The sequence below is a fragment of the Molossus molossus genome, unplaced genomic scaffold (assembly GCF_014108415.1).
Source record: "Molossus molossus isolate mMolMol1 unplaced genomic scaffold, mMolMol1.p scaffold_m16_p_13, whole genome shotgun sequence".
NCBI lineage: Eukaryota > Metazoa > Chordata > Mammalia > Chiroptera > Molossidae > Molossus > Molossus molossus.
In genome coordinates, this window is record NW_023425348.1 from 57,807,321 (window position 1) to 57,827,068 (window position 19,748).

Below are 19,748 nucleotides of genomic sequence, written 5' to 3' on the forward strand. Positions count from 1 at the left end.
CTGCTTCACTCATTTGCCCACTTCCCCAGCCCTCAACCCTGCCCCTGACAACCACCAGTCTGTTCTCTGTATCTATGAGTTCAGATTTATTTATTTATTTTTTTAAGATTCCACATATAAATGAGATCATACAGAATTTATCTTTCTCTGTGTGACTTATTTTACTTAGCATGATGCCCTCAAGGTCTATCCATGTTTCACAAAGAACAAGATTTCCTTCTGTTTTTCTGACTGAATAATATTCCACTGTGTATGTGTGTGTACACACACACACACATTATCTTTATCCATTCAACCATCAGTGGACATTGGGGTTGTTTCCATGACTTGGCTGTTATAAGAATGCAGCAATGAACATAGGTGTGCAGATATCTTCTTCAGTTAGTGATTTCATTTCTTTTAGATAAATACCCAGAAGTGGAATTGCTGGGTCATATGGTGGTTCTATTCTTAGTTTTTTGAGGAACCTCCAAACTGTTTTCCATAGTGGCTGCACCAATTTACATTCCCATCAACAGTGCACAAGAATTTCTACTTCTCCACATGGTCACCAACACTTGTTATTTCTTATCTTTTTGATAAAGCCATTCTAGCAAATGTGAGGTGATATCTCATTGTGGTTTTGGTTTCCATTTCCCTGATGATTAATGATGTTGAGCTTTCTTTCTTCTTTCTTTCTTTCTTTCTTTCTTTTTTTCTTTCTTTCTCTCTCTCTCTCTCTCTCTCTCTCTCTCTCTCTCTCAAATATCTCAAATTTTAATAAGATGCCCTTACACAAATTTGCTACTAAAAAATAGAAATAAACACATTAAAAAAAATGTTACAACTCAATTTTTTGAAAACCAGAGAATCTAGTTAATGCACCCCGCACTAACCATGCTCTAGGCTAGGCAAACCACCCAGTGTTTTCTTTTTTACATTTCTTCCACACAAGTTACTTGCTTCTAATTCTTGATCTTGGGTTTCCTCTTACTGACTTCAGGCTTCTAAAACACAATGATAACACTCAAGAACTATTAGTGCTTCTTTGGGTCAAATTAAAAAGGATCTGAAGTATATTAAAGTCATTTAAATGCAAACTACATTTAATTCCTTATAATTTACTGGCACCAAGGTAAGCAAGAAAAAGTCATCACATAACTTCTATCATAGCTTATCAAAATATTGATATATACAGTCTATCCTAGCCTAGCGTTGCTTACCTAAACTGCTATATACTGACCTTAAAATTAGTAGCAAGGAAAAATGTATGAGAATAAGAGTTATAGCTAAATCAACTCCATGACATAATTATTCTCCATGCTAATATTATCAGAAGGATCTTCATGATATAGGCAATAATGACAGCTACATTGAAATCTTCTGAATCTTGATTTGACCGGCTGGTGTGGTTCAGTGGTTGACCTATGTATCAAGAGGTTTATTATTTGACTGCAGGACAGGATACATGTCCACTTTGTGAACCTGTTTCTCAGTGTGGGGCATGCAGGAGACGACCAATCGATGTTCTTTCTCATTGATGTTTCTATCTCAGAGACAAGGTGCAGTATGGAGTAATAAGTAATGCCCTTTGCATCCTTTGTCTTCGAGTCATTGCCAATGTCCTTACTCCAAGTCTTCTCCTGTAGGGCAGGCCTTGACCCAGCCCCAGTCCAAGTCCTTGTAAGTTTTGTTCTCTGTCCTGCTGTTGGCGTGAACGTTTTGGTGGAAGAGAAGGGAATGTGGTACTAGGGTTGAGAGTCAGGTTAGTGAGGTTCGTTGCTAGTACTTCGTAGAAAGCCTAAGTGCCAGCTGAATCTCCTTCACCAGGCATCTGAAAAGACTCCAGGGTTGCGAGTGGGCTAAGCTTCTTTGGTGAGTCCATTGGAGGTCTGGTCACAGGAGGAAGCTCCTCCTTGGTTGTAGTTCAGTCCCTGGCCCTGGTCAGGTTGTGCGGGAGGCAACCAGTCAATGTGTCTCTCTCACATTGATACTCAGCTCTCTCCTGAGCACCTTTTCACGTACCTGTTGGTGAACTTTATGTCTTCTTTGAAAAAATAAGTGTCTATTTTTAAATTGGATTGTTTGTTTGTTTGTTTTTGCTATTGAGTAATAAGAGTTCTTTATATATATTGAATATTAACCCATTATAAGATATATGATTTGCAAATATTTTCTGCCATTAAGTAGGTTGTCTTTTCATTTTGTTGATGGTTTCCTTTGCTGTATGGAAGTTTTTCAGTTTGGTGTAGTCCTTTTTTTTTTTGCTTTTGGTGTCCAATAAAAAAAATGATGGCCAAGACTGATATAAAATAGTTTACTACCTATGTTTTCTTGTAGGAGTGTTATGGTCTTAGGTCTTATGTTCAAGACTTTAATCCACTCTGACTTTTTAAACTGTATATTATTAGCTCCTTTGTCATAAGTTAACTGACTATATATGCATGGGTTTGTTTCTAGGTACAATAAATTTAACTCGAGTTCTGAATTTGAAAATTCTTCTTTTGTTTTGGTTTGGTTTTTCAGGTTATTGTTTGGTTGCCTCATAATTGGCTTGCTCAAGTAAAGGAGTAAGCCTTTCATTGTAACTCTTTTGATCCCTTGAAAACTCACATAAGAATTTTCAACCTGCCCTGGCCAGTTTGGCTTAGCAGTTAGAGCATTGTTGGCCAGTGGACCAAAGAGTCCTGGGTTTGATTCCAGTCAAGGGCATATACCAGTTCAGTCTCCAGCCCTGGTTGTGAAGGAGGCAACCAATTGACATGTCTCTCTCACATCAATTATTCTCTCTCTCTCTCTCTCTCTCTCTCTCTCTCTCTCTCTCCCTCCCTCCCTCCCTTCCTCCCTCCCTCTCTCCCACTCTATCTGAAGATAAATGGAAAAGTATCTTTGGATGAGGATTAAAAATATTTTTTAACCAGATTTGGGTCTCTGACAAGCCCTGGTAAACTATCTTTACTTCTCCTTTTTAAAAAATATCTTTTTATTGATTTTTTTTAGAGAGAGAGGAAGAGAGAGAGATAGAAATAGCAATGTTAGAGAGAAACATCAACGGGCTGCCTCTTGCATGCCCCCTACTGGGGATCAAGCCCGCAACCCAGGCATGTGCCCTGACTGGGAATTGAACTGGGACCTCTCAGTTCACCAGAAAATGCTCAATTCACTGAGCCACACCAGCGGGGCCTCTACTTTTAAATCAAAGAGTACAGGATTCTAATTTAAATGAATGGAAGTAAAAATTAAAGAGTTTATTACAGTGTTCTAAAATATTCTTTTTCCAAGCAATATATTGTTGCAAAACTGGCCCTGATTTCCAGGTTTAAAAACTATGATATAAGATGATAAAATCAAAAGCCAGAAAGTCAAGTGACTATTTTTTTTTAAATCCTCACCTGAAGTCATGCTTATTAATTTAATTTTTTTTTATCCTCACCCGAGGACATTTTTTCATTTTTTATTCAGATAGAGCAGGAGGGAGAGAGAGGAAGAGAGAGAGAGAAACATCAATGTAAAAGGGACACATCGAGTGGCTGCCACCTGCATGACCCAACCAGGGCTGGGGACAAACTGCAGCCGAGGTAAATGCCCTTAGCGGGAACTGAACCTGGGTCTCTGTGGACCGCAGGTCGATGCTCTAACAGCTGAGCAAAACTGGCCAGGGCTAATTTTTTTTTAAATTATTTTTATTATTTTGTTTTTGTTACAGATGTTTCTCCTTTTTCCCCCATTGACACCCTCCTCTCCATCCCCCTGACTCCATCACTAGCTTTGTTGTCTATGTCCATTGGTTATGCATACATGCATATAAGTTCTGTGGCTTATCTCTCCCCCACCCCAGCACCCCCTCTTTTGAGGTTTGTCAGTCAGTACCCTACCTCTAGGTCTCTGGGTCAATTTTGCTCATCAGTTTGTTTAGTTTATTATATTCCACAAATAAGTGAGATCATGGAAAGGGAACCCATTGTATGGGAGACCATAACTGTCAATGATGCATCAGATAAGGAGTTAATTTCCAAAATATATAGAGTGCTCATACAACTCAACAAAAGGAAGACAAAGAACCTAATGAAAAAATGGCCAGAGGACCTAAATAGACACCTCTCCAAACGAGACATCCAAATGGCCAAGAGACATATGAAAAAAATGCTCAATGTCACTAATCATCAGAGAGATGCAAATTAAAACAACTACAAGGTATCACCTCACACCTGTCAGAATGGCTGCCACCAACAAATCATCAAACAACAAGTGTTGGCCAGGGTATGGAGAAAAGGGGACTCTAGTACACTGTTGGTAGGAATGCAGACTGGTGCAGCCACTATGGAAAACACTATGGTGTTTCCTCAAAAAGTTAAAAATTGAATGGCCATTTGACCCAGTGATCCCACTTCTAGGAATATACCCTAAGAAACCTGAAACACCAATCAGAAAGAATATGTGTACCCCTATGTTCATAGCAGCACTATTTACAATAGCTAAGATCTGGAAACAACCCAAGTGTCCATCAGTAGATGAGTGGATAAAAAAGCTGTGGTACATGTACACAATGGAATACTATGCAGCTGTAAGAAAGGAAGATCTCTTATCTTTTGAGATGACATGGAGGGACCTGGAGAGTATCATACTTATTGATTTTAGAGAGAAGGGATGGGAGAGAGGGAGAGAGGGAGAGAAAGAAAGAGAAACATTGATATGGAAAAGAAGCATCAATCTGTCGCCTTCTGTAGGTGCCCTGATAAGGTATTGAACCCAAGACCTAGGTATTGAACCTAAAAAAATTGAACCTAAAACCTAAGAATTGAACCTAAAACCTTTTGGTGTATGGAATGGTGCTCCAGCCAGCTGAGCCACACCGGCCAGGGTCAAGTGACTATTTTAAAATTAGTATTTTTTCCCAGCCGGTGTGGCTCAGTGGTTGAGTGTTGACCCATGCACCAAGAGGTTGCCAGTAGAATTCCCAGTGAGGGCCCAGACCCAGGTTGTGGGCCAAATTCCCAGTGGGGGGCATGCAGGAGGTGGCCAATCGATGTTCTCTCTCATCGATGTTTCTATCTCGCCCTTCCTCTCTCTCTAAAATCAATAAAGAAAGAAAATTATAAAATTATTATTTTCCTTAGTGACATTTGCTAGAGCATGCTATCTATAGTTCAGAAGCCTACATACGTTTCAAGGATAGCTGGTCACAATCTAAGTGATCAGTGTACAGGAAGGGCTGAACTTCTTCCTTAGTTTCACTTGATAATTAACAAAGCTCAGTGGAAAATGGTTTTTAATTTATTTTTTCTCTTTATACTATTTTAGTCAAGAAAGTTGGGAGTGCAGTCAGGGCTACTGAGCTGCTCCCTGAATCCCTGAACTTCCCAGCAAAATTGGACAAAAGTTAGGGGGTGGAAAGCAAGCCCAACCCAAAGTTTGGGAAAGACAGGACCCAGACATACCCACTGACTTTCCTTCAGGCTGTCCTCCAGATACGTGGGGCACCAGGTGATGGCTATTTGAGGGTGCTGCCTCCCTTCCTGGGAGTAATGTGTTTCTTGCTCTGCCAGAGGTGTCCCTGGATGGTGAAGGCAGCCACAGTCATGGACATGACTTAGCAGGAATCTGACTGAAGGGCTTATGGTCTGAGTTGTACTTGTAGATGCCTCCTACCATGTAGATAAGACTATATGGGGCTACAGCCCAAGAGAGGATTAGAAAGTGGTTAGCGTTGGTCTTGTCAATTTCTTCAAGAATGCCATTCCTCTGCTTGGTTCAACTTGCCCTCCAGGGAAATGTGACAGGCATTGTGGAAGATGAACTCGTAGGACTTGGTGCTGAGCTCCTTGTATACTCGTGGGCCTGTGTACTCAAGAATCACCAGGGAGGAGAGAGTACTGAAATTTCCCCAGATGGCCTTCCCAGCTACCAGGCAAGCAGCTCCTGGACTTAATACTAGATGGGGATGGAGCCTGAGAGGTGGACCTCTTCACACCATTTTATGAAATAAGATAACATCAGGTCCAAATACTCAAGGAACTATTTAAAAATAACCACTTTCCTTGGTGATGCTTACTAGATCATGCTCTGTTCAATGCTGAAGTTTGGAGAAGTTTCCAGGATAGCTGGAATCAATCTAAAGAATCTGCATATGTGAAGTTCTAAACTTCCTTGAGTTCACTAAGTAAATCAGGGATGAGCTCAGAAAAGAACTGTTTTATGTTTAAAACTAGGAGACCCTAGTCTTTAGGAAGAATCCTCAAGGTAACCTATTTCCCTGTCTCATTCCTGAAAACTTCTCTTAGAAAATAGACTCTGTTGTGCCAAATGAAATGGAGGGAATCTGGCTGAAATGTTTGTGCTCAGGCTATCCAAATCCAAGCTAAATGCTGCTCTACCTAAGTAGGTTTGGTGTTTTGTTTGTTTGTTTGTTTTGTTTTTGCATGCTGACATTAGAGCCTTATAAGAGCAGTGAGACTGGGTGGTGAATTTACCACAATAAATCAATTTCCATTCCTTCAACAAACATTGGCTTAGTGCCTACTTGTATGCTAGATACCATGATAAGTGCCAAAGAAAAGGACTCTTATTTTTTTAAACCCAGGGAGGCTCAGCAGGAGGCACTCCTTACAATTCAAAGAGTACTTAGGGATAAGTTAATGTCGGTTCTTCCCTAGGTGGAGAGACTGACGTTTAAAGTAAAGTTTGGAATTGCGGAAGGCTACCCTAGTGCCTTCTGGGTGCAGACCCTGATTCCTACCCCACATCAGCAGCCCATGGTTTGTAACTACCAGCGATTTCAGAGTGGGGAATAAATGTTGGCTTTGAAGGCTGAAGGCACATCTGGCTGCCAGGGGTTGAGTTCTGAGCTGGCAAAGTGACATGGCCATGAAATCAGCTTCTAGACTAATCCTTACTTAAACATTTCGCACTCCCCAATGCCCTGCGCTGGCTTCACTCCTCAGGCAAAAGCGATCTATAGACACAAACACTTACAAAAGACGTCCTCATCTTGGTAGTGGAAGTATTTCTGCAAAAGTATTTGGCACCTGAGAGCAAGAACTCACCTACAACACCTCAAGTGGCAGAGCCCAATTTCCACACCAAACGGTATCCACTACGCCTGTCGCCTTTGCCAATCCGACCCTGCAACTCTGTATGGAAAGCTTGGCCAGGGCTAGGGACTCAAACTGCTGAACCCCCAAAGCCTGGGACTGGGTCTCAGCACCGGCTATCTGCTTCTAGGCTCCAGAATTTACTGAATCCAGGATCCAACATTCTGATCCCTGTCTATTCTTTGTTTCACTTGCGTTTCCCGCTTCTGTACCTGATGGCACACCTGCGCTGTACGAAACAGTTCTTCCATTCCTGGGTTCCCCCGAGGCCTGCCAGTGTGCCTGCAGACAGCAAGTTTCACACACCCAGTTCCCATGTCCAAGCTTTTATTCCTCATAGCAGTGGCGCCCCACCACTTAAGAAGGAGGAAAGCAAAAGGGCATCTTGGAGTTTTGTGACCCTGAGCAAGGAGGCCACCAATCTGGAAGGAGAAGAGATGTGGTTGGAGGCAGGTGTGTCCTGGGGAACGCTGAGGATTCTGGAGAGTGTGGACTAGGATGAGGACCTGTGGCAGAGGTCACTCACAGCACACGCGGTGCTAGTTTCTCTCTGCCTGGAAACCACCCAGCTGGAGGTCCTTGACTGTCCCCCACAGCGCCGGACACCTTTGCTGTTTGCCGCACTGGGCGACTCTGTATTGGCTGCTGCGGTTCGCATACAGCGTGCTCAAACCCGGAGATACTGGGGACAGTGACACATTTCTTTTCTCCACACTCCACAGGCTGAGGGCAGCAAGTCAGGATCCAGGACATTCAAGCGGGCTTGGAGCAGAAAACTCAGGCACGGAAAGAGGTCTGAAACGGGTTGTGGAGGGTGTGAGAGGGCCGAGATGCTGCATTGTTGGGTGTTACGGGGCACACTTATTCTTGGGAGTGAGGACAGGTATGATGCGAACAGGTCACCAATATACAGGTGTGTAGATATGATCGTAAAAGAGACCCCAAGGCAGGCTGCGGGCGTGATTCTGCCGGAACCCGGGCAGATACCCTTGCGCGCAAGAGTCGTTTTTGCGAGTGCCAGTGCTTTGAGGGGTGGGCATGTGTTTGGAGACAGGCATGAGTTTGCATGTGTGGAGTACGACTGCCGTGACTGCGAGTGTTCGTGTCTGCAGGGACTTTCAGCTCCGTCAAGCCTGCCCTGCTCTCTAGTGGAGAGCGGCGGTGCGGCCGATGCTGGTGCAGGTCCAGAGTCGCGCGCCACTGGCACATCTTGGCAAACAGCTGTCGGTAACGAGGGCAGCTGGGCATAGGGCTCCAGTGGGCAGATGAGCGATAGGAGATGGATGGAGGCTAGAAAGGGAGAGGACTAGGGCTGCTTGAAGGCTGGGGGAGCATCTTTGCCGAGCCCCTTTCCGCTGTGGCCGGGCGGGTCATTGGCTCTTTCCACCCACGTGATGGACCACCTAGCGCGGGTCAGGGTACAAGGTGGGGTATCTTTTGTACGGTACCGCGATCTTATGGAATCCGCCATGTGGACCAAGGACTCTTTTCCATGTTCCGACCTAGCAAAGGGAAAGTCACATGGCTACTAATAAGTTATTCCTTCAAGACGGGAATACGGTTCCCATTCCAAAGATGAATGATGTTGACCGTTGAACAATCAACAATGTAGTGGCTCGGAGTGCCTATGACTGCAGTCGGTGTACGCATACTTGGATTCCCAGCTGCGGAGCTGACCCTGGAAATACCGGTTCCAACTGCGCAGGTCCAGGGACAGCGCAGGTCAACTGAATCGCGATCAATTGTACCGGACGGGCCAACTGAACTTCGCGGGGCCGATTGAACGAAATCCAAGTGTTATTAGACCTGCGCAGTTCAATCCCGTGTTAAGGGTCAGTTTTACACTGAGGCCCTGAGAAGTTAATTGCCCACTATCCTACCAACTGGAATTTGCACAGTGGGAACTGAGTTCAGTTTGACAAAATTCTTGCTCTCACCTCCATCTCTTGCTTTCACAAGCCCCGTTCCTCTGTGGTGATTTTAGCTGCCTAAATTAAACACCCTGCCAGGACCCAGGACCAACCCTGTTATTCATTAACCCTCTCGCGCTCCCTTGAACGGGGGTCGAAGGTCAGACGTGGGGAAGCCAGGAGTCCTCCCCACAGCTGGGATGGAGTGGGATGCATGTTCCAAACCAGCAGAATTAAGCAGATAGAATCTACCATGAGGATCCGGAGGAGGGCGGGGATACATCTGCAACAAAAATAAATAAATCAAAATTCTTCAGCTTGAAAAAAATAAATAAAATAAAATTTGGATACATAAGGAGGCTATAAATACTAAAATAAAAACAAAAATAAAATAACATTTAAAAAATTATTGAAAAGGGAAAAAGAAATCTACCATGAAAACAAACTTTCATCAAAATCCAGCTTATTTTAAGAGTGTTTCTCGCCCACAGTGTGGCTCAGCGGTTGAGCACTAACCCAGGCAGCAAGAGGTCTCAGGTTCGATTCCTGGTCAGGGCACATGCCCAGGTTGTGGACCCGATTCCCAGTGGGGTCATGCAGGAGGCGACCCGTTGATGTTCTCTCTCATCGATGTTTCTATCTCTCTCTCCCTCTCCTTTCCTCTCTCTCTAAAATCAATAAAGAAAAAAAAAAGTAAATAAAAAAGAGTGTTTCTCATTGAACCCCACCACCTAACCCCCTCCCTCCACACTTGCATCAATGATCTTAATACAAATACAAGTGAGACGGTTCTACTGGACATTGCAGTCTACCAAATGGGTATCACAATCCGTCTTAGGCATGGGATCCTTCTCGACTGGTTGCCTAGAGCTCCTGCACCACCCAGACCACAGCAGCCTCTGGTGCTGGGAAGTGTCAGAACCACTGTCCATCTAAACTCTAGAGTGTCTTTGCTGCTTCATCATCATCATCATCTGATCACAATGCTGCCAAGTCCACTGCAAGTGCCATCAACACTGCCTCCACTCCAAGCCACCGCCATCAGGTGAGACCTAAGACTCCTATGTAGGTGTGTCAATCTATCTCTTCCTCTTCTCTCCCTCTCTCTTCATTATGCTACCTCTTGGTTGACGTCACTGGCAGTATCAGAGTCTCTATCTACTTCTGTCTGGGTCTCTGCATCATAACAATCTGTTAGGCTGCAATTCATCCTAGACTGCTACCCCAGCTAATGCTGGACAGTCTCAGTTTGGGAACTCCCTGCTCTACTCCTCCCACGCAGAGCCAGGCCCTAGTCTCGCTGTCATACTGCGCATGTGCTTAGACCTATCTCTGAGCAAAACACAGGAGTAACTTTCTGAAGAATGTTCACCCATGGATTTAGTCTGGTGCCTAGTGATCCCTAGGAAACCGTCTCAGAACCTGGGCCAGCACAAGTGAGAGGCACATAAGTGCACCAGTCTAGGGCAGGCAGCCCTAACTTGCAGGCCCCCCATCCTGAGGTCTGGGAGCTTTTTTCCCAGTTTAAGTCCTGGGTCCTAACTTAAGACTCTACTAAGCTTGGTTATTACAGGGGTCTCTTTGCTAGAAGGCAGAGCAGCTGAGCAGTATTTGGTCTTCAGTTTGGTTCTCAGATTCTAACTGCAGAGTTGTATCCTCTCTACCTTCATCCCCCCACATACCTGGCCAGTGTGACCAAAAACCCCACACAAGGAGTACAGCTCTGGTTGCATTATTAAAAAAGCTATTGTGACAGGGTGTTTGGAGACTGTGTTCGAGAGACCTGGCCAACAGGTGTATGTGAGAGTAGGTGGGGCGGCGTGTGGGGAAACAAGTTTACCCTCCCCTACCCAGATTTGAGGTGGGATCACTATTCCGGCTTTGCTAAAGAATGCATGCTACACGTTCACCAGACCCTTTAGCAGTCCATTCGCTGATGAGGAAACAATGCTGAAGAGAAATGAAGTGATCAGGCTGAAGCCATGAGGCCAGGGAATTATATGCGGGACCCGAGCCCAGGTCTGTGGGCTTATAGAACCTTGAACTGCTGTAAGTGGTGACATCATTCTTCCCTTGCAGAGAGGCATCATGGGCTTCTGGAAGTTCTCCCCCTTCCTGACTCTCAGCATCTTGGTCCTGTACCAGGCAGGTATTGTCCAGGCAGCATCATTCATGTAAGACAACCCTGCCAGAAGCACACTCTCCCCCCACTGCCCCTGGGATCAAACAATTCTGTGGTCTGAAGTGTAGTAAGCAGCATGGTTTTGTTTCTGAATGTGCCTGTCATTGAGGAATAAAGGAATATTTCTAAAAATCCCTGAGCTGTGGTGATTATTGCTTTGGTCCGCGCCTCAGGCTTCCTGGATTCAGGGACCTGTGCTTTATCCCAGGATAGCTGGACACAGGACATGGTGAGTGGTCCCTTTGAGCAAACACATGTCACAAAAAAGTTGTACCAAGGAGCAGGTAAGTATCTCCAGGACTTGATGCTGTAAACTCTTTATTTCTTCTTGATAAGAAATGTGGCTTCTAGCCCTGGCCGGTTTGGCTCAGCAGTTAGAGCGATGGCCTATGGTCCAGAGAGACCCAGGTTCGGTTCCTGCTAAGGGCGCGTATCTGGGTTGCAGTTTGTTCCTGGCCTAGCTGGGTCGTGCAGGTGGCAACCACTCAGTGTGTCCCTTTCACATCGATGTTTCTCTCTCTCTCTCTCTCTCCCCGACTCTATCTGAACAAAAAATGGAAAAAATGTCCTCAGGTGAGGATTAAAAAAAAAAAAGGTGCTAAACTTTATTAGTCATTGGGTAAATTACAAATAATAATAATAAAAAGAAATGTGACTTCTAGAGTCCTTGTGAATGGATTGGGCATGCACCACAATTCTCTCTAGTCTTATAAACTTTGGTTAATTTTTAGTTTATTTAAACAGGAAAGATTGACTGTTACCACTCTATGTTCTATGGCCAGTTACCAAGTGTCACCTTTTGGTTTTTGGACACTCCTGAGAAATTGTATGGGGAGGAATTGTGGCATTTTCCCTAAAGGCCCTGTGATTTTATGCAGTGATACTTGTGTTTAGGTGAAAGACTGAAAGTTAATTGGTGCCTCTCAGACAAGTAATTTTGCCTGAATGGTCCCCTGGAGCATGCTTTCCAGCCCCATCCCCTCAACCTCTCACTGACAGGTCCTCTTTTTCTTTATCGTACAAATCAGAGTCACTTCCCGAGACACTTTGGTCCAAGGGCCAATGCTCTAACCACCGAGCAAACCAGCCATGTCCAGGGAACCCTTTGTTTAAAACAAATGTTAATTTTGTCATCTGTGAACCTCATCAACAGTAAAAATGTATTCTACATACATGTCAGTGGAGTCCTTACTAATATTTATACTGTTTTTTTTTTCCCTCCAGAAGTGTCTAACTTTATTTAATTTATCATGAACCATGTGTACTCAACAATATTGCCTCAGAGCATGTAAGATAACTACTACAGGGAGAAATACATATATCAAGAATTGCTTTTGGAGAATGAATGCACCCTTCTCAAGAAACTGTTGGCTTCTGGTATCACCTCCCAAGGTGTGCTTCCAAGTTGGCTCAGCAAATACCCCTTGAGGATATGATAAATTTCAGAATCTATACCATGGTTCCCCCCAGAAAAGGGTGATAGATTTTATTACTGACCAAATTATGCCTACTTGTCCCAATACCATTTATTAAATAAACAAGATGTTCCACATTGATTTGAAACACCTGATCATATGCTGATCACTTTCTGGCCTTTCTTTTCTCACCTATTAATATGTTTATGCACCAGTAACACGATTTAATAACTATTATGGCAAAGTCGCAGTCGTACTTCTCTTTTTACAAAATGCTCTTGACAATTTTCACACATTCTTCCAAAAGGAAGTTAAAATAATTGTCAATTTTTTAAAAAATCCTGTTGGATTTTTATTTGCATTGGGCTTCCCAGGTAGACAAGTGTATCATTTGTAAATAATAGTAAATCTTAATTCATATTTCTGTTCTTATTGTATCAAGTAGAACCTTTTTTATAATTCAAGAAAATATACATGGGAGAATAATCTTTCTTCTTATTGTATACTAATATTTTTATCAAAATGTCTTTTGTTATCTAATGATATTATTTTATGGCCTTTCTTGTTTAACTTATTCACATGAGTAATGTATTTAAAAGTAAACACTAATATTAACAGATAATTTTGAGTGCTTACTACATGCTAGGCAATTTAGTAAGTGCATTACAGATAATAATTCTTTTAACATTTACAACAACTAGCTAAAGTAGATATTATTAAAAGCCCTATTTTATGTATGAGGAAACTAAGACACAGAGATTAAATGGTTGAACAAAGACATATACCTATTAAATCTATCTCAAGATGAAAACCTGATCCTAGGCTATCTGACTCTCTGACTCGAGAGTCTACTCTCTCTCTCTCTCTCTTTTTTCTTCTTCATTGATTTTAGAGAGAGAGAGAAACATTGATGCGAGAGAGAACATCAATTGGCTGCCTCCTGCATGTCCACCACTGGGGATTGAGCCCACAACTTGGGCATGTGCCCTGACCAGGAATCAAACCGGTGACCTCTAGGTACATGGGACGATGCTCAACCACTGAGCCACACCGGCCAGGTGAAAATCTGCTCTCTTCAATCACCATATGGCTTCTTGATAAATTCTGTTTGTTCAGAAGATATGTAATAAAATATACATCCAAATTTAATTTGCTTGTGATTTATTTGGGATTTTGTACTACCTTTGTTAAGTTTAGTATTGGGGCTATGCCAATGTTATCAAATGAATTGGCAAACTTCAACTTTTTTTGTTTTAGATGAGAGTAAATAGCACAGACAGTATCTGTGCCTTAAGCTTGATATAATTCATCTGTAAAACTTTCTTACAGAGTTCCTTTTATAACGTAGTTCTTAACAAGGTTTTCCATTTCTGCCATGGTTATTCTACTCTACTTTGATTCTATTTATTCTATTCCATTTATTTTTGACTTATATATGTTTTCTAAAACTTTTTAATTTTAAAGAATTTTGTATGCACTAGCACCGTTATCATTTTTATTATAATTTTAAATCTTCATACTTTTAATCTTCTTTTAATACTTTTTTAATACTTTTAATCTACTTTTAGTCTTCTTTTAATTCTGGTTGTGGTATCTGTATTTTCTCTTTCCTCATTCAAATGAACAACTTCTATTTTATTGGAGTTTTCAAAGCACTAGCTTTAAATTTTTTTTTTCTTTATTGATTACAGAGAAAGAGAAAGGGAGAGGGAGAGATAGAAACATTGATGAGAGAACATAAATTGGCTGCCTCCTGCATGCACCCCACTGAGGATTTGGCCCACAACCTGGGCATGTGCCCTGACCGGGAATGGAACCAGCGAACTCTTGGTGCATGGGTTGACACTCAACCACTGAGCCACACCGGCTGGGCATCAAAGCACTAGCTTTAATTTTTATTTTTCAATTGTATTATCTTCTCATTTGAAATTTGCTAATTTCTTCCCTGCTCATTTAATTCCCTTCTACTGGATGATTGTTGAAAAGTTTAGCTGGCTTCTTTCTGGATTTCTGAGTTGAATTACTGAATGAAATAGCTATATCTTTTTCTTGATTATTTGTATTTAATGACTTCTCTCCACCTCCAATGACTCCATCCTGATCCAAGACTCCATCATGTTTTACCTGAACTATTACAACAACCTTCCAAATGATCTTCCTGTTTCTATTCTTTTAGCTCTACAGGCATATATCAGAGATATTGCAAGTTTGGTTTCAGACCACCACAATAAAGCAAGTCTTGCAATAATGTGAGTAATAATTTTTTTGCTGGTGGAGGGCCTTGCCTTCAATTTGTAAAAAATCCTGCAACATCTGTGAAAGGCAATAAAGTGAAGTGCAATAAAATGAGATATGCTTATATAGACAATTCTCGAGTGAACTTTTTAAAACATGTGTTGTGTCTCTCCTATGCTCAAAATTCTTTCTATGAGGCTTATTATGTGATCTTTTTCCATAAAGATTTTCATGATATCAGAGAAAATATTTCCTTGAGGTAAAACTACCTATATCTCTATCTTCCTATATATCTATGAATATGAAAATTAAGTCATTAATTATATTATTCATATATATTATTTTTGCTGTGTAGTTGATCTTGCAAAGATTGAGACAGGGCAATACATTTTACAAATACTATTTTTTTTCTGTGAACTACTCCTTGCATTTTAAAACTTTTCAGTTTACATTTTTTTTTTAAATTATTAATTTGGTTTTAACAGATGTTTCTCATTTTCCCCAATGGAAACCTTCATTCCTTCCCCCACCCCCGCCCCATCACCAGCTTTGTTGTCTATGTTCATTGGTCATGCATACATGCATGTAAGTTCTGTGATTTATCTCCCGCCACCCCCCTTCTGAGGCTTGTCAGTCTGTATCCCACCTCTATGTCTCTGGGTTAATTTTGTTCATCTGTTTGTTTAGTTCATTAAATTCCACAAATAAGTGAGATCATGTGATATTGTCTTTCTCTGCTTGACTTGTTTCGCTTAGCATAATACTTTCCAGGTCCTTCCATGCCATCTCAAAAGATAAGAGATCTTTATTTCTTACAGTTGCATAACATTCCATTGTGTACATGTACCACAGCTTTTTAATCCACTCATCTACTGATGGACACTTGGGTTGTTTCCAGATGTTAGCTATTATAAATAGTGCTGCTATGAACATAGGGGTACACATATTCTTTCTGATTGGTGTTTCAGGCTTCTTAGGGTATATTCCTAGAAGTGGGATCACTGGGTCAAAAGGCAATTCAATTTTTAACTTTTTGAGGAAACCCCGTAGTGTTTTCCATAGTAGCTGCACCAGTCTGCATTCGCACCAGCAGTGTACTAGAGTCCCCTTTTCTCCACACCCTCACCAACACTTGTTGTTTGATGATTTGTTGGTGGCAGCCATTCTGACAGGTGTGAAGTGATACCATGTAGTTGTTTTAATTTGCATCTCTCTGATGATTAGTAACGTTGAGCATTTCTTCATATGTCTCTTGGCCATTTGTATGTCCTTTTTGGAGAGGTGTCTATTTAGGTCCTCTGCCCATTTTTTAATTGGGTTCTTTTGTTGAGTTGTATGAGCACTCTATATATTTTGGAAATTAACCCCTTATCTGATGCATCATTGGCGATTTTGATCTCCCATATAGTGGGATCCCTTTCTGTTTTGATGGTTGTTTCTCTTGCTGTGCAGAAGCTTTTTAGTTGGATGTAGTCCCATGTGTTCATTTTTTTTCTTTGTTTCTCTTGCCTTAGGTGTTGCATCAAGTTTACATATTTTTAATTATTACTTACTTTATAAACAACTTTAATAGTGTAGAAGTGCAATATAAAATTATGTACTTTAAACTATATTCCACGGAATTTTACCAAGAATATGCCATATAACCAATGTAATAATTACCACAAAAAAAGATATAGGCTATTTCCATGATCTCAGAATGCCCTTCATGCCACTTTGAAGTTAATATCCCCAAACCCCTGCCACATACAAACACTGATGTGAGTTCTATCACTGTAGATTAATTTTTTTCCATAGATACATAGTACGTACTTTCATATTCAGTTTCTTTCACTCAGCACAATGTTTGGGAGATTTATTTACATTGTAGCACATATCAGTATGTAATTATTTGGGTATTAATTCAAAGGACTGGGGAGAAAAGGTAATATTCCATTGTGTGCCAAAGTGTGTTGGATGGACACGTGTATTGTTTCCAGCATGGGTTGTTATGTATGGCACTCTTATGAACATATGTAAGTGTTTCTAAAACAGCTAAAGTAATTTCTCTTGGATAAATAGCTAGAAATTCCATGGTAAATGTCTCTATAACTGAATTGACTTTGCCAGTTTACAAATGGCTATGCCATTTTACAATCCCAGCAAAAATGTATGATCATTCACCTTGCTCCACACATCCACACATCCTTGACAATGCTTGGTATTTTCAGCCTTTTTTTAAAATCCTCACCTGAGAATATTTTTTCATTTATCTTCAGATAGAGTGGAAAAAAGAGAGAGAAACATTGATGTGAGAGAGACACATAGACTGGGTGCTTCTGACCAGGGCTGGGGACTGAACCACAACAGAGGTACATGCCCCTGACTGAACTCAAACCCGCAACTCTGGTCCATGGGCAGATGCTCTAACTGCTGAGCCAAACCAGCCAGGGCGGTATTTTCAGTCTTTTTCATTTTAGTCATTCTTATGACATTATAACAGTACCTCATTATAGATTTTAATATTTATTTCCCTAATGACTAGTGACAAGTGAATATTTTTTCATGTGCTTATTTTCTTCTTTTGTGAAATTCCTATTCCTCTATTTTGTTCATTTTTAATTGGGTACACTATCTTATTACTATTGAGTTGTAAGAGACCTTATTGTATTCTAGATACCAGTCTTGCTTCCTTTGGGGTACTGTTTCACTCACCTGTTCACATTTCTTTCCTTCTTGAATCACTTCTGGGAGGAACCAGATGCGATAAAATGAGGCCACTCAAACAGGCTATGGAGGGGTCCATGTGTCAATGAATGGAGGTCTCTGGCCAATAACCAGTGAGGATGGAGGCCTGTCAACGCCCAAATGCATGATCTTAGAAGTGCATCTTTTTTTTTTTTTTTATAATTTATTTACTTTTGTTATAGATGTTTCTCCCTTTCCCCCCGTTGACACCCTCCTCCCGATCCCGGCCCCCAGCATTGTTGCCTATGTCCATTGGTTATGCTTATATGCATATACGTTCTTTGGTTTATCTCCCCCCACCCCGAGTTTTGTCAGTCCGAACCCTACTTCTATGTGTCTGGGTCTATTTTATTCATTAGCTTATTTTGTTCATTATATTCCACAAATAAGTGAGATCATGGAATACTTGTCTTTCTCTGACTAGCTTATTTTGCTTAGCATAATACTCTGCAGGTCCCTCTATGTCATCTCAAAGCATAAGAGATCTTTCTTACAGCTGCATAGTATTCCATTGTGTACATGTACCACAGCTTTTTTATCCACTCATCTACTGATGGACACTTGGGCTGTTTCCAGTTCTTAGTTATTGTAAATAGTGCTGCTATAAACATAGGGGTGCAGATATTCTTTCTGATTGGTGTTTCAGGCTTTTTAGGATATATTCCTAGAAATGGGATCACTGGATCAAATGGCAGTGTAATTTTTAACTTTTTGAGGCAACACCATAGTGTTTTCCATAATGGCTGCACCAGTCTGCATTCCTACCAGCAGTGTACTAGAGTCCCCCTTTCTCCACACCCTCGCCAACATTTGTTGTTTGATGATTTGTTGATGGCGGCCATTCTGGAAGGTGTGAGGTGATACCTCATAGTCATTTTAATTTGCATCTCTCTGATGATTAGTGACATTGAGCATTTTTTCATATGTTTCTTGGACATTTGTATGTCATGATTGGAGAGGTGTCTATTTAGGTCCTCTGCCCATTTTTTAATTGGATTCTTTGTCTTCCTTTTGTTGAGTTGTATGAGTACCCTATATACTTTGGAAATTAACTCCTTGTCTGATGTATCATTGGCAATTATATTCTCCCTTATAGTGGGTTCCCTTTCCATTTTGATGGTTGCTTCTTTTGCTGTGCAGAAGCTTTTTAGTTTGATGTATTCCCATTTATTAATTTTCTCCTTTGTTTCTCTTGCCTTAGGCATTGTATCAGTGAAAATTATGCTGTGTGTGATGTCTGACCCAGTTAAGAGCTGGACTGCAACCTCAAGAGAGACCCTGAGCCAAAACCACTGACCTGAGCCTCTCCCAAACTATAGACTATCAGAAACTATGTGAGATAATAAATACGTGTTCTCCTGTGGTCCTGAGTTCTGAGATAATTTGTTACACAGCAAAGATAATTAATATCCATATAACCATGATAATGCTACTCAATCCAAATGTCAGGAAAGTATATTCAGTAGAGTTGGCTAGATGTACAGACCTGAGTTCAAGTTGGGAGCCACAGTTCCCAGAAAAGATGCATTATCAAATCTCTTCCCTGATCCCAAGCCCAGATCAGATTAGGTGCAGAGACTTATATAAGCTGCTTTCACTCCAAACAAAATTATTTCCTTCTTTTACTCCTCCTTATTGAGTCCTTCTTATCAGTAGCCTCTTTCCATCTCTCCATCTGTGGACCGATGAAACAAACAGCAGCCCCCAACACACTCAACATACAATGATGAGACAGGGCAGATATATAGAATAATTACTGTAGACACTGGGGCAAGAAATTCAAGGTAAAAAGGAGTAATTGTCCATGGTCATTCTCAATTCCACTGAGCAAATGTCTGTTGGTTAGGTTTCAAGGCTTGAGAAAAGTTCTCTCTGGTTCTCAGCTCTGCTCTCTTGATCATCCTTCCTTTTTCTTCAAAGATAACATCTTTGCAACTATGTGGTTTTATTGGCCTGCTTCTAACCAGTAGAATTTGTGGGTCTAATAGCTTCGTTCTATTTTCTTGTCCCTTTTATGCTAAGGTACTTTTCTTGTACCCGTTATACCAAGATGGCATTGTTTCTGCTGAAACCTTTTTTTTTTTCCCCCAAGCTCCTTTTGGGTCTTCCATGGACTTCACAGGGATTTGCTCCATTAGACAAAAGGTACACCCACAAATCTTTTCGTGATAATCCCTTCTCTATCCTTGGCTGTTGCTGAGATAGCTGA

General features: G+C 41.4%; 1 pseudogene; it reads right to left on the reverse strand.

Moving 5' to 3' along the window:
- Positions 1-1,268: 1,268 nt before the first annotated feature.
- Positions 1,269-1,864, reverse strand: LOC118627605 (annotated as a pseudogene).
- Between the last annotated feature and the right edge of the window lie 17,884 nt (positions 1,865-19,748).